This window comes from Copadichromis virginalis, linkage group LG10 (assembly GCF_057382275.1).
Source record: "Copadichromis virginalis isolate Kocher_CV1m ecotype Utaka linkage group LG10, C_Virginalis_male_GT1.1, whole genome shotgun sequence".
Classification (NCBI taxonomy): domain Eukaryota; kingdom Metazoa; phylum Chordata; class Actinopteri; order Cichliformes; family Cichlidae; genus Copadichromis; species Copadichromis virginalis.
In genome coordinates, this window is record NC_140627.1 from 6,486,839 (window position 1) to 6,502,263 (window position 15,425).

General features: G+C 40.8%; 1 protein-coding gene and 1 long non-coding RNA gene across 2 annotated transcripts in view; one reads left to right on the forward strand and one right to left on the reverse strand.

The window, feature by feature from the left end:
- Nucleotides 1-15,425, reverse strand: part of ntm (neurotrimin) — a 505,318-nt gene that overhangs the window by 370,082 nt on the left and 119,811 nt on the right. The gene's annotated exons all lie outside the window — the stretch shown is intronic.
- On the forward strand, nt 812-1,676 carry LOC146699738 (uncharacterized). Its single transcript, XR_014922652.1, has 3 exons — nt 812-1,019; nt 1,133-1,305; nt 1,469-1,676. It is a non-coding gene; the product is annotated as an uncharacterized LOC146699738 (long non-coding RNA).

Sequence of the window (15,425 nt, forward strand, 5' to 3'; positions counted from 1 at the left end):
TTAATTTTATTATCTTCAGTGTTTAAATGCTTACATATACGGGTTTGCTTGTAATGGTTGCCTATATACATTTTAAGCTATTATTTATTATTTAGTTCAATCAATAGATCAAGTTTTGTAGTGACTATGAAATATATTGTAATTATCTGTTTCCTGTTTATCCTAGACAGGGCAAAAAAGGACTCCAAATTAAAAAAAAAGATAAAAATGAAAGACTGGTGCATTGTGCAGTTTAGCACTGGTGGTACAGAAATAGTCCCTAGATCATGGATAAATGGGGAGAAATTGTCATGGCCTCCATATCCTCCGTGAGACACATTCAGGATCCACAACGCAGTAAAGAGGAGAGTTCATCCTGGTGCAACATGGCTCACCTATGCACCAGTCCGACTTCTAATAAGCCACGGTGGGTATCATCTGGATTGGTGTTGTATAAATGTAACAATAACAAGTTTTTCGTGTCCTAATTTATGTCTGGCCATACATTGTGTTTGTACTTCCAGACACATTTCACGAAGCAGAACGCAGTCTTCAGAAATATCTAAGTGAACACTGTGATATGTCTGACCTTCAGTCCAAAGCTGAAACTCAGACCAGTCATAAAAGAAAGCACAAGTAAAACTTTTTTTATTTCACAAACATATCTTTGATTGCTAAGAATTTATGATCTTGTCTTTTATACATATCTGTGGTGCTTGCATACTGCAATATCACCACATAATATAGTCCAAAAAGTGGAAGCTTGTAAACTTTTTATAAATGCAAAGCCGTGTACACTTGTGCACTTCAAAAATCCCTTGTATACTGTACCTTCTTGCACATCTCCGTTTCCTGTGTGTGTTGTTATAAATCAAACTGTAACTTTAGGAAAAAATATTCCAAAAGCACATTTGTAATTACTTATGACCGTTTTCAACTTTTTTTCTTTAGACCAAATCCCCTGTATACATATAGTGACTCAGAGGATGAGCAGCCCACAAAGAAATGGTTTCCCCGGGCCCCTCGAGTGAAAATACCAGGTAATAAAATACTGCCTAGTGTCTTTGTACATATCTGTGTGTGACACAAGGAAACGTTTGACAAGTTGTCTGTATTCTTAAATGCTTAAAAAAAATTTATCTTTTTCTGTCAGACCTGACGAGAGCTGTTAACGAACTCCGTGAGGAGGTCAGAGCCATCCGCAATACCGGCTGCAATGAATCGGTAGATGCTGGGGTACTGCCTCTGGATTTGCCCTTGCACAACACTGAGGAGCTAAACAATGCAGAGCCAGCTCTTCAATCACAAGAGGCAAATAAGGCAATGGTAATTATATAAAGGTTATGTACACTTTGTAACTATAAAGTGTAATAGCTGTCAGATGTGATTTAAATACATAACAACGGCCTGTTGATTAAACATACAAGCACTTGCATACACATTTAAGACATGAGACACGCTAATTCCATCTCTTAAAATGTGTCTATAGGTGAGACGCTTTGCCTTGATTGGAGCCTGACGCAGCAGTTAGGGGCAAACTCTATGTCCGAGTTTGTCTTTGCACAAGCAGTGCAGAAATGGCTCCGATACGCCCCAGATCGTTTGGGTGGTGCAGGACGCACATCATGCAAAAAATTACAAACTTCTGTGAATCATATAAACGTAAATAGGAAACTGTCTTTTAATAAAGTATTTAGCAAACGAAACATGCCTATTGACCTTTTTTTGTTTATTTTTTTTCTCTGTTACATCACATGCAATGCTTTCTTATTTTAGGATATTGACATGATACATTGTGAGACATTTGGGTTTTTTTTTATAAAGGGTGTCCAATTTAAGGAATAAGTACAATTATGTGTTTAGGTGGTTGAAGTACTGATGGAAACATGCAGTAGTTTAGTATTGGTTAAAATACCTATAAAGAAAGGTAGATTTCCAGTCATGATTTAACTGTTGTTTTAATAAAAAGCAACTGTGCGAAAGAGGTGGAAAATCAACACCATAGCTCAACAGTGTTTCAATATCAGAATCTGACATTGTTTCAATGTCAGCAGTATTAGAAAATATAACGTTGAATCAACGTCAGGTTTCAACATTGATTCCACATCAAAACCTGACGTTGTTTCAACGTTAAAAAAGGGTGCAAGAGTGACGTTAGGTCAACGTCACACTTCAACGTTGATTCAATGACATCACCTGATATTGACTCAACATTGTTTCAATGTTTCCTTGCTATCTGGGTAGCTCCATTCATCCTTCACGCTTTTCCTTAGCAGCGTCAAAGATGCTGCGTAATAGAGAGCGATCCAAATATCGATTGCATCTATACCAAGTCGGCATCGGTATCGGATTGATACTAGCCTGTTTCAATTCAATTCAATTTTATTTATATTGCACCAAATCACGCTTCTTAATTCAGATAAAACTGAGGTTATTGTACTCGGCCCTGAAAATCTTAGAAATATGGTATCTAACCAGATTCGTACTCTGGATGGCATTACCTTGGCCTCCAGTAATGCTGTGAGGAACCTTGGAGTCATTTTTGACCAGGACATGTCCTTCAACGCACATATTAAACAAATATGTAAGACTGCTTTCTTCCATTTGCGCAACATCTCTAAAATTAGAAATATCCTGTCCCAGAGTGACGCTGAAAAACTAGTTCATGCATTTATTACTTCTAGGCTGGACTACTGTAATTCATTATTATCAGGATGTCCAAAAAACTCACTGAAAAGCCTTCAGCTAATCCAAAATGCTGCAGCAAGAGTACTGACAGGGACTAGAAAGAGAGAGCATATCTCTCCTGTTTTGGCTTCCCTTCATTGGCTTCCTGTTAAATCCAGAATTGAATTCAAAATCCTGCTCCTCACATACAAGGTCTTAAATAATCAGGCCCCATCTTATCTTAATGACCTTGTAGTACCATATCACCCTATTAGAGCACTTCGCTCTCGCACTGGAGGCCTACTTGTTGTTCCTAGAGTATTTAAAAGTAGAATGGGAGGCAGAGCCGTCAGTTTTCAGGCCCCTCTTCTGTGGAACCAGCTTCCAGTTTGGATTCAGGAGACAGACACTATCTCTACTTTCAAGATTAGGCTTAAAACTTTCCCTTTTGCTAAAGCATATAGTCAGGGCTGGACCAGGTGACCCTGAATCCTCCCTTAGTTATGCTGCAATAGACGTAGGCTGCCGGGGGATTCCCATGATGCATTGAGTTTTTCCTTTCCAGTCACCTTTCTCACTCACTATGTATTAACAGACCTCTCTGCATTGAATCATATCTGTTATTAACTTCTGTCTCTCTTCCACAGCATGTCTTTTATCCTGTCTTCCTTCTCTCACCCCAACCGGTCGCAGCAGATGGCCGCCCCTCCCTGAGCCTGGTTCTGCCGGAGGTTTCTTCCTGTTAAAAGGGAGTTTTTCCTTCCCACTGTCGCCAAAGTGCTTGCTCATAGGGGGTTATATGATTGTTGGGTTCATAGATACAGAGGCGACTTTTGTTGTGATTTGGCGCTATATAAATAAAATTGAATTGAATCGAATCGATACCAAAATATGCAGTATCACACACCACTATTACTATTTACTAGCTTAAATTATGAAAAACTGTATATATATATATATATGTGTGTGGTGGGGCGTGGTCGGCGGTGCCGTGCGGACGCACCTGCACGGCATCCGCAATCACGCCCGCCGTGTTAAAACACGGGGACTCGGGGGTTGTTGTGGTTGGTGGTGTGATGTGTATTGAATAAAGATGGCTCTGAACGGTGCTCCGTGGTCCCGCCGTGCCTTATTCACGCCACATTGGTGCCGAAACCCAGGAGGCGGCATGGCGGGTACTTACCGGAGCCAGGGAAGGGAAGAGCTGGCCGAGATGGTGGCCGAAATAGCGGCCACTCAGCGGAAGCAGGCGGCGGAGGTGTGTCGCCAACAGGAAGAGCTGCGGAAGGAGAGCGAACGCCACCTGGGGAAGATGGCAGAGCTGGCAGCGCTGCTCCAGGCCTGGGCGATCTCGACGCCGCCACCCCCACCGGGGTATACTGACTGTGGGAAAGCGGTGGAGGAGCTGTGTGGGGCACCTCGGCAGCCGGAGGTGGTGGACGAGTCACGCGGGGGTCCGAGCCTGCCGGAGGAGGAGGAACAGCCGGGTGAAACAGCCGGGTGAAGGGCTGCTCCTGCTGGGAGCGGTGGAGGAGCCGCTGCAATCGGAGGCGGAGGACAAGGCGGGCAGGGGTCTACACCTGCCGGAGGAAGAGGAGCCGCTCCACCCGGAGGTGGTGGACGAGTCACGCGGGGGTCCGAGCCTGCCGGAGGAGGAACAGCCGGGTGAAGGGCTGCTCCTGCCGGGAGCGGTGGAGGAGCCGCTCCAATCGGAGGCGGAGGACGAGGCGGGCGAGGGTCTACACCTGCCGGAGGAAGAGGAGCCGCTCCACCCAGAGGTGGACGAGGGGCTGTGCCTGCCGGAAGCGGAGGCGCAGCGCGGGGAGCCGCTCCAAACGGGAGTGGCGGAGGCGGTGGTGGAGCAGCCGTGCGAGGGGACCGAGGTCCCTGGTCCAGGGCAGCCTGCGCAGCTGGAGGTGGAGGCAGAGGAGCGGGACAGCCCCGCTAAGCCGGGGGTCGGTGGGCTGGCCAGTCCAGCCTCGCTGCCACCAGACGATTCGGCGCGCCTGACGTCTGCCCAGCCGCCTGTGTGCAGGAGCTCACGGCCATGCCTGTGGGGCCGTGCCCGCTCGCTACGCGGCCGACCTCCGGACCAGCTCCGCCGTCGCCGCTGGATGCACGGGCGGCCACCAGAATGGACGCTCCCCCGTCGCTGGGCCGAATCTCGCCCCAGTTCGCGGGGAGTAGGTTCGGCCAGATCGCTCCCCGGCCTCAATCGGGCGATGGGGGTATGTAGTGGGGCGTGGTCGGCGGTGCCGTGCGGACGCACCTGCACGGCATCCGCAATCACGCCCGCCGTGTTAAAACACGGGGACTCGGGGGTTGTTGTAGTTGGTGGTGTGATGTGTATTGAATAAAGATGGCTCTGAACGGTGCTCCGTGGTCCCGCCGTGCCTTATTCACGCCACAATATGATATTGGTATTCTACAGGTCAGTTTTAGGCACCAAATTCTATATTTCAGCAACCCACATAAGTCCTTAAGTTTTGTAAGTGAAGTCGTGTAATCTTAATGGCAAATGGTAAAGGGACTGGTTCTTGTATAGCGCTTTCCTACTCTATCTGAGCATTTACACAACTTGCCTCATTCATCCATTCACACCAGCACCTTTTTCAATGCTATTTCTTGGTGTCATGTAGACTGGAGTAGATGGGGGAACCACCCACTTTCCAGTGAGTAGGTGACTACATTGTATTTGAGGTGCCCTGTAAAGTCATATTATGTGCTTAAAAGCTACAAGAGACTTTTATGTGACTCAAACACATTTTTAAATGTTTTTTTTAATTACATTTGGTGTAAAATCTAGAGCAAATCTAGAGTTGTCAAACTGTGGTACATGCACCAATAGTGGTACTTGGGCTCTCTCTGGTCATATGCGTGAAATCTCCATTTTTTTTAAAGATAACAATAAATAATATACTAAATAATACACCATTGTGGAGGTATGCAAAGACGACAAGAGAGCTCCTGAGGCTCTTCTGGGAGCTGGAGTCAACCAGAAAACATCTCCCCAAGCGTGAGTCTTCTATGAAGAGCAACCCTTCCTTATCGCCAGTGCTTGAGTGCTGGCGGGCTTGTTTCCCTGGGGCTTAATACGGCAAAGGAGGCACGGCGCTGTCACGCTGATGGTAAAAACACAGCCCTTTTCCATAGTGCCGCGATCCCAGCCACCATCTAATATATTAATGCAATACAGTTGTTATTATTATCGCTCGTCACATCCTGTTTATGAGAGTTAAAATAAATAACATTCACATACGTCTGTGAAGGTTCTCAGTCATCCAGGTCATCGTAGTCAAAGGAGCTTGCAAAGAAAAGCATCTGTGAGTTCATTGTGAAACTCACCCGAAACTCTGGCTGATTGGGAGCCACACCCAGTTTCACACCTTGGCTCAGGCGATTAGAGGATCATCAGGGGGTCTTTTTGTCCCTCTGTGGGGGGATACTCCCACTAGGTTTATATCTCCACCATTTTGACCTTAGAACTGAAGAAGCTTCTCGGATGAGAGGTGAAACGTCTTCAAGTAACTTAAAGAAGTCCAGACGCTTTTCTTTGCAAGCTCCTTTGACAACATTCATATACGAAATAAAATTGTCTAGTATAAACTGTATGTGGTGTTAAATAGGCCTATACTCCTGTACTTTAATGTTGGTCATAAGGGTGGTACTTCAAGAGCCATATATTCTATGAGGTGGTACTCATTGTGAAAAGTTTGAGAACCACTGATCTAGAGGCAAGAAGAGATGTCAGTTACTGTTTGCGTTTTTTATGACTCCCAAAATGTCTCTTCAAGCTTGTCTTTCAGTTTCATCAGCAGGAGCTGACAGCTTGGTTGGTTTGGTATGGTTACCCTAATTCATTAATTTATTGATCTATATGCTGTGATATGTATGCCTTGCGGCTGTCAAAGAACAGTTTCATGACATAAACGAAACTGCTTTGAGAAAACACAACAGTCTGATTCTAAATGTACTAGATTATAGTGGGAAAAAAGGACAAAATCTGCCATACCGTGATGCTCTTTGTAATATTCAGGAAGGTTCCTGCAGTTTGTGTCCATGAGCTTGTGTATCATTCAAGGTCAAACTAATTTTACAGTGTCTTGATAAATCAGTTGCTGGTCATGCTTCAGCTATTCCTCCTTCTCTGTCTTCCTACACAGCTGTGCACAATAGAAAATGAGGTGAACTGTGATTTTCATTGAATTCCTTCTCACTGTGCTTTAAACCTCTAAACCATTCATACAGCAGACATCCACTGAAACCACTGTAGCTCATGCAGAAATTATTTCTATTCTACAGGTTAGTTCACTCAAATTTGCCTTGCAAGCAAGTTCTGAATTCACAAGATTATCAAAAGCTCCACAGATAAATGCAGTCATACAAATGTAGCATGCACAATCTGTTAAATGAAAACTTGTATCCTGGTGATAGATTTTTGGAGCACTCAAGAAATGTATGCATGTATCTTTGGTAAAAAATAAAATAAAAATCCAAATAAGCATTTGTACCACCAGTGAAAACCTATAGCCTACACAGGCTGAAATTTTTTTACAGAAATCAGGATGTTTTAGCAGGTAAATATTTAAAAAGAAAAAGTAGTTCACTGATAGCTCAAAGCTAAATTGCTTTCACCCTCAACTTCTGAGGTTCCCATATGGAAAAGATATATATAAATCTTATAAAGTTTGTATCTGTCTTGTGTGAAACTTGTATGAAAAGCATATAAGAGTGAAAACAGATATAAGATCCCTTGAAAAATTATATAATGAAACTTGTATGTTTTGGATACTTATTAAAACAATGTATGAAAGTAATGAGAAAGTGGCCACTTTCATGAGTAAATCATGTAAGCCTTGTATGATTTACTCATGAAAGTGGCCACTTTCATGAGTAATCACATATAAGTTTTTACTATTTCTTTTCCATATGGGTTAATAAAAGGAAATGAAAGGTAATATGTAGGAGCTTGCACTAACACAGCTGATCAGAACCTTGGATTCTTGGGTTATTAAAAACTGGGCTTCTCATATGATATAAACAACGTGCTACTCAGCACCACACAAACACATTTAGAGACTAGCTGGTGGTCATAATGAAACATTTAGCAGCTAAACACAAATCTCCTCTTTTGGTAAAAGAAATCAGATCCCCAAATGGCCAAAGCTTTTATATTTATATTCATATTTATTTTTATGAATACATTTACAGCTTATATGATACTGGCAAGCACACATCTGCCAAAAGTCACAATAAAAAAGTCAGTGTGTACAGATATGTACCTCTATCCGACCTGTGCGGTCGGAATGGGTCCAATTTCACTGCATATGCATGTGACAAATAAGGGCTATCTATCTATATACACTTAAAGACTCCAAAGTCATGCCGATATCCAAAAGGGGTGTGATGAAAAAAAGTTGAGAGAGAAGTTTAGACTAAAAAGTCTGAAAATAAATAAGGCAGACAATAAAAAGTCTGATAATGTAGGGAAATCGCTATGACTTATAAAGTATTTGTTTTTTTATTTGTTCTTGAAATAGTGTCAAAAACGTTAGCTAACGTAGCCTAAATCACTATTAGCTAATTGCTAGCTAATTGTGACCTTCTGATCTACTAATCTGCTACTATATTGCGCTTTACCAGCCATGGAGCTGATACACTTTATTATTTTAGTCTGTTAAAAAATTTCAGAATAAAAGGTTATTTTTACAGAAGAGTTCCAGATCCAGGTGACAGCAAGTAAAAATGACGTTAACTTGTCGATGCCCCGCAGGATCAGTTTCTGGCTTTTATTCACATTAACATTTAACTGTTGGGTGATGGCACAAAGACGATACAAATAGAGAGAAGAGGAGAGAGCAGAATGGAGACAGCAAAGAGAGAGAGAGAGCAAAAATGAGTGAAGAAGCAAAGATTGGACATGTAGTCAAATTCATCAAAAATTGTAAAGGTGCAGCTTCTGTTGTACCCACATTCATTGATGATGATTTCAGATAAACTACCAGTCAAATGTTTGGACACACTCTCTCGTTTAATGGTTTTTCTTTATTCTTACTGCTTTCTACATTGTAGATATATACTTTATATATTTGATGTCTTCAGTAAGATATATGGAATTATGTAGCAAAGAAAAAAATGATAAATAACTCAAAATATGACTTATATTTTAGATTCCTGAAAGTAGCCACCCTTTCCTTTGTTGACAGCACCACAAACCCTTGGCCTTCTTTCAATGAGGTTCATGGTGTAGTTATGAAATATTCCACTTCACAGGTGTGCCTTGTCGGGGTTTTTTTTTTTCAATTAAGCGACTGAAATAATGATGTCTATGTTTGTCATCTTATCAAGTTCGCCAGTTGCAAGTTGCAAACAGCATATTCCAGTAATATTAATTACTGCTGAGATTATGATTGGGAGCTGAGCTCCCCTAAAAGTTTGAACATAGAGCAGCAACTGATCAGACATATCATTTTGTACAGCTATATAAAATACTACTGATATTGATTTAGACTCTTTCTTTCCAACTGATCCTTCGGATTTAACTTCGGGAATTTGCTAAATATGTCAATCCTAAATATGATGAATCTTCCTCAAATAATAGGCTACCACAGACCATTATCCCTGTGTATGTGTTAGAGATGGCACGATACCACTTTTTTATGTCCGATACCGATATCATAAATTTGGATATCTGCCGATACCGATATCAATAAAACTGTTTTTTAATATCTTGCTGCATTTTGTAAAAGTTCATACTCAAGTTAAAAAAAAGACTAAAGCTATTCTGTTATACCTGTATGCAAAAAATACACTGCACCCAAAATATTTCATAGTTCAGCAATACTGATCAACCTAATAAACTTAAACCTACACCATCCTCCCTATTCTGGTATTTTAAAGAGTACTTAGCGGAAATATTAAGCAACCTAACTAATAGGGCTGCAAGCTCCCAGCAAAAAAAAATAGGGAACCACCCCCAACCCTCTACCTTGTGATGCTTAATCGACTTAATCAACTTTAATTTAATGCACATGTAAAAAAAAAAAATGCGCAGAAATCAATTTTTTTTCCACAATAATTAAATAGATTCAACATATTTCCTCAACAGAATTGCAGACTGCACAGATGGTACCTTCCCAAAGGAAAAAGTACTACAGCTTACTAGGGTATATTAGACTTAATAGTTACTATATACAGTAATGGACTTCTATACATTTTACATCAGATTAAAACTTTGGGTGTAAGATTCAGATAATTATTTATTTTAAATAAATATATTTTAATATTTTAAATAAAATAAGTAAGAAAAATATGTCTTTGTGCCCCCCTTTTCCCTGTTAATGCCCTAACCTGCCCCCCTGGCAAAACTTTGCTAGACCCGCCCCTGCACAGTTACCAGCCATCAGCTACGTAGAAAAGTATCCTGGTGTTACGCCCCTAGTCTAGGCGTGTAGAGACGCACATAAGGTTGGAGGAGAGAGAGGCAATTACCCGCCCTGGTTCCCAAACCAAACATCCGAAACCAGTTATGAGTAAAGAAAAGGTGATTTTATTGAATGTCAGGAAGCATAGCTCCAGGGTAAACCCAGGCCAAAATAATAAACAAAACCAACTAAGTCCTGCCAAAGAAAACTAACTAAACCTTAAGAAAGAAACAAAACAACAAATGACAATACTATCCCTCGCTTCCTAGCCCATAAAACAGGAGAAAACTGTTCAAAAGAAAAGGTGGCTCACCACTTCAGCTACAGCCTATGCATGCATAAGCACTGAGTTTATACACCAGTGGCAGCTCTCACAGAGCACGCTTACACAGATACAAAATCACGCTAAAAGTTGGAAACCAGGGCCAGGTCAGTGTCTGCTGTCAAACTGCTCGCTCGCTTCTCTCTCTCCCTCGGCAGCTGTCAGAGCGGCTTTTTGAATGCAGTCACGTGTTCCACGGTCCAATCAGCAGCTCACTACTCTTCATTAGGGGAGGGACCTGCAGAGAGTCTTAAGCGCAGCAAAGAGACAGAAGCAAAGCAGCCCACACTAGTGATGGGATTTCTGGCTCTTTTTAGAGAACCGGCTCTTTCGGCTTGACTCACTAAAAAGAGCCGGCTCTTTTGGCTCCCAACCGGCTCTTCGGGTTGTTTTGTTGCTTTAATTAATTTATTATTAACAACAATATAAAATTATGCACAAAAGGAATTACTAATGTTAAAAAAATGTGTTTTTATTTATATATGCTTACATAAATATATACAGTGGCCCCTAGAGACAAAGCACGTACAAACTCCAAAAATCACGTACAAATTCCAAAGCTCGTACAAACTCCAAAGCACGTACAAACTCCAAAACACATTTCTAGCATTAACTGAACTTCCAAAACAGAGCTACCTAGATCACTTAAATTACACAATTGAAAGCATATGTGTATTGTTTGTGTATTTATACACAAGCACTCATATATATTCAATTTACTTGTTACTGCCACACACCAAATCCAGTCGTTGGTACATCCTGACTTGTGTAGCCACTAGGTAACAAAAGCACTGCCCCTAGCACCCTGGAGTACTTCTGTTGTGTTTTGTACGTATTTTTGGAGTTTGGATGTGTTTTGGGGTTTGTACGTGTTTTGGAATTTGTACGTGCTTTGTACGTGCTTCTGAGTTTTTACGTGTTTTGGAGTTTGTACGTGCTTCGGAGTTTGTACGTGTTTTGGAGGTTGTACTTTGTCTCTAGGGGCCACCATAAATATACTTTTATTTATTCACTCCACATAAAATGTAATAAATAAATCATATTATACAAAAACCAACTATTTACATTTCAACTTTTAACTATCAAGCTTAAACTAAGACCACCAGGTACCGGAACAGCTTCTTCCCCACAGCTGTCAGACTCCTGAACTCTGCCTCCTGACATCTGACTAGGGGTGGGTTCTTATAATCGATTCATCGATTAAAATCGATTCTGGCTTGGATAACGTAAAATCGATTCATTAAAATCCTGAATCGATTTTTTAATATAAATTTATTTTGCCCAAAATGCCAGAATCTCAGGTGAAATCTCACAAAATTTCAAGAACCACCAAACAGTTAAGACAGTAAATGAGAGCAGGAACACGGATTCTGCACAAAGACTTAAACACACAGCGGGACCCGCGGATCAGAATCAGTTAGATGTCGCTTTTCTCACAGTCGGGGCTGAAAGCCGACAGCTCGCTGACTCTGATCTGTCGGCGGGTCTGCGCTTTGTGTGCACGCCCTTTATGCGCCGATTCTAAAGCTGTTAGTTTGATCTCTCTCCAAACAATATTGACCGAACCAGCAGCAAAAGAAGATCCAAACGCTTCACATAAACATCGTCATGAATTCACTCAGACTTTTACTGTTTTGCTTCCACTGCGATGCACAGCTCTCTCTCTGTACTTCAAGAACAGTTTCCCTTTCTTCATTATTCGCTTGCTTGTTACGCACAAGTCTACTGTTGTTTACAGGCTGTCGGCCGCTGTTTTTTCCCTTTTACATTCTTCCGAAAAGAAAACCTCATTTCTGCTGTTCAATACTGAACAAATTTAAACTTTTTAAAATTATTCAAAATGCAAAACGCTGTGTCTGTAATAAAACCGCTGTAACTTCAGAGGTGATGTTCATATGTTGATTAATGGTTTTCTTTGGTTTTTGATGTACTGCAGAATATTTTTATAAAATCCCAGGCCAGGAAAATCACCTTCATGTTTTTCTGTGTTTTATCCTCAGCTACTTTGACACAAAGGCCTCTGCTGTGATGCTCACACCTGTGATAAAGTCTTGCGTGTGTCAGCTTCCTTTTTATTGATACAAAAATATGTAAATGTACTGATCTGAATTATAATATTTCTGACTGTCAAAATTTCCCAGATTTAAATCGAATCGAATTAAATCGAATCGTGGATCGAATCGATTCGGGGCCTTGTGAATCGGAATTGAATCGATTCTAGAAATCAGTGACGATACCCAGCCCTACATCTGACCCACGTTAACACATGGACTGAACATACACACACCCACAATGGACAACTGTACCCTCAAACACACAATAATAACATGGACTGAACCACCACTCACAACCACTAGCACTTTATATAGCCTCTGTAGAAATTATCCACACCCTCACTTATCTTAACTGCACTACTGTATAGCTCTGTGTAAATAATCATTCTGTACATACGATAATTTTTAACCCTACAACTGTTTACAACTTGCATAGTTCCCATTTCTGTATAACTGTATATCTCAGATTTCTGTAAAGTTATTTATTTCATATTCTGTATAGTTTTTCATATTTATATCCTGTTCATAGCCTGTACATAGCTTGTACTCACTACAGCCTGTACATACTTATAGTTATAGAACAGAGGTGGGACCAAGTCATTGTTTTGCAAGTCTCAAGTAAGTCTCAAGTCTTTATCCTCAAGTCTCAAGTCAAGTCTCAAGTAATGTCAGGCAAGTCAGAGTCGAGTCTCAAGTCACTGGTGTAAAAGTCCGAGTCAAGTCACAAGTCTGAAATTTTGAATTTCAAGTCCTTTCGAGTCTTAAAAAAAAAAAACGAAAAAAATAATGTTGCAGTTATATGCTAAATGTAAATATTAGACCATGTAATTTTTAAATCTGTGTTTTTCTCAACACATGACAAAATAGTGAACTTAGAAAATATACACAAATTGTGAAATTGCACCTCTTTAAAATGCAGCTCAATTAAACCTAGCTCCAAGAATAATTTTCACCGACAGTTCTGAGATAAGCTGCATGTTATTCTTGGATGCGGTTGTAGGACTGGCTTTAAAATCGCATGACAAAAATATCATACATAAATAAATGATATTTTTTTTAAAATATCATTAAAAAAAAAACTGCATCACCAACGTAGCCTGGAAAACATTTGCTAGTTAGATGAAGTCAGCTATGTATCATAAGTTTACCAGTCTCACAAATCGTCTTCATAAATACACATTCGTTAACCGTTTATTAATATAACCTTTGAGCTCAATGGTAATTAATTAGCAGTGGAAATAATTTCTGGTAGCATCACAGAAATGTAGCAGTGACAATAATATTGTATGCTGTAATCGTACTGGACAATTAGTGATACAAAACAACTGTTTTATCCTGTGAATAAAAGTATATGTTTTTGTCAATGTACCATAATAACAGAAGCGAAACGCAATATTGTGTCAGGACAATTCACTATTTATGCACAATAAACAAAGGAGCATAGCGCGACCATTTCTGTTCAGCGCCAGACTTGCTTGTAACCTATATCACCAATTATGTTAAGAAAAATGACGTATTAACTACAACAGCAGACTGACCTTTGTGTAAATGCTTGGAGCATTAACCTGTGAGCTGGAGTGTTCTGGGACGTTATATTTGGTCTTTGAATGGCTGCAATCCAGTCGCCTCTTTGTTACTTCGGAAACATGGCTCGAACAATTTCTCTTCAACGACGTAATCCGATAACAACCGATCTCTTTACCCGTCGGCTTCCCGTGGCTGTCATGCGACCGGCTATTGTAGTTAATAATACAACAGCTTCTTGACATTTTTGTGTTTCTTTTTATCGCTGTATAACTGATTTTAATTGAAAGCCTGCGTGCGCTAGTACCGCTTGCCATGGGTTCCCAGAATCCTTTGCGGTTCTACCCGTGAATGACGTCACATTTTCAATCTCTATATAATATGCATGTTAAATTTTATATTTGGGGTAAAATATCAAGTCTTTTCAAGTAAACCGGTTCAAGTCCAATTCAAGTCCCAAGTCATTGGTGTAAAAGTCCAAGTCAAGTCACAAGTCTTAGAACATTTTTTCAAGTCAAGTCTAAAGTCATAAAATTAATGACTCGAGTCTGACTCGAGTCCAAGTCATGTGACTCGAGTCCACACCTCTGTTATAGAATATTCACAACATACTTCACACCGTGTACATTATAACATACCATAATAGACCCATTTCTGTAATATACTCACATATCTATATTATTGCTAATATATATTGTAATATATCTATATCACTAAAGCACTTCTGGATGGATGCAAACTGCATTTCGTTGCCCTGTACCTGTGCATGTGCAATGACAATAAAGTTGAATTCTATTCTATTCTATTCTATTCTAAATGTGCTGCTGTTATTCAGCCACTGGTTTCCTCTTTCTGGTGCAAAGGGGGCCAAAAACAAACAAGAGAGACGGGGGTCACGACAGAAAAGCCAATCAGCCGATCAGTTTTATGATTGAAGTAGCAACAGGAGAGGGAGGGAGAGAGGCAGTCGCTCCATATATCGTTTGTTTAGCTTAACGTGGGAATGCTTTACAAACATTCAGAGATGAACTTACACACTTGCTTTACTTCTCTCTGGGATAACTTTCTCGGAGATGAAATGCCGGTTTGGTAGCGAGGCTCCAAATGCTCAACCAGACCACCGACAGGTCTCGCATGCCACAGCCGCTCTATCACGTGACGCATACTCCTCAGACGTGCTAAGGTTATGAGCTGAGTTACGCCATGTCACAAGTTTTGTGAGCTGCTTTTGTGATATTTAATGAATCGGATTAAATTTTTAATTTACTCCGATATCCAATCCAGTAATTTAGGTCAGTATCGGACCGATACCAAAACGTAATATCGGATCGGTCCATCTCTAGTATGTGTGTGTGTGGGACTGAAGGAGTTTCCACCTTAGGCTTGCATACATGGTGGCAATCACACACCTGCTCTGATGAGGTTGTTTGGGCAGCTTCATACGGAAACAGCAGT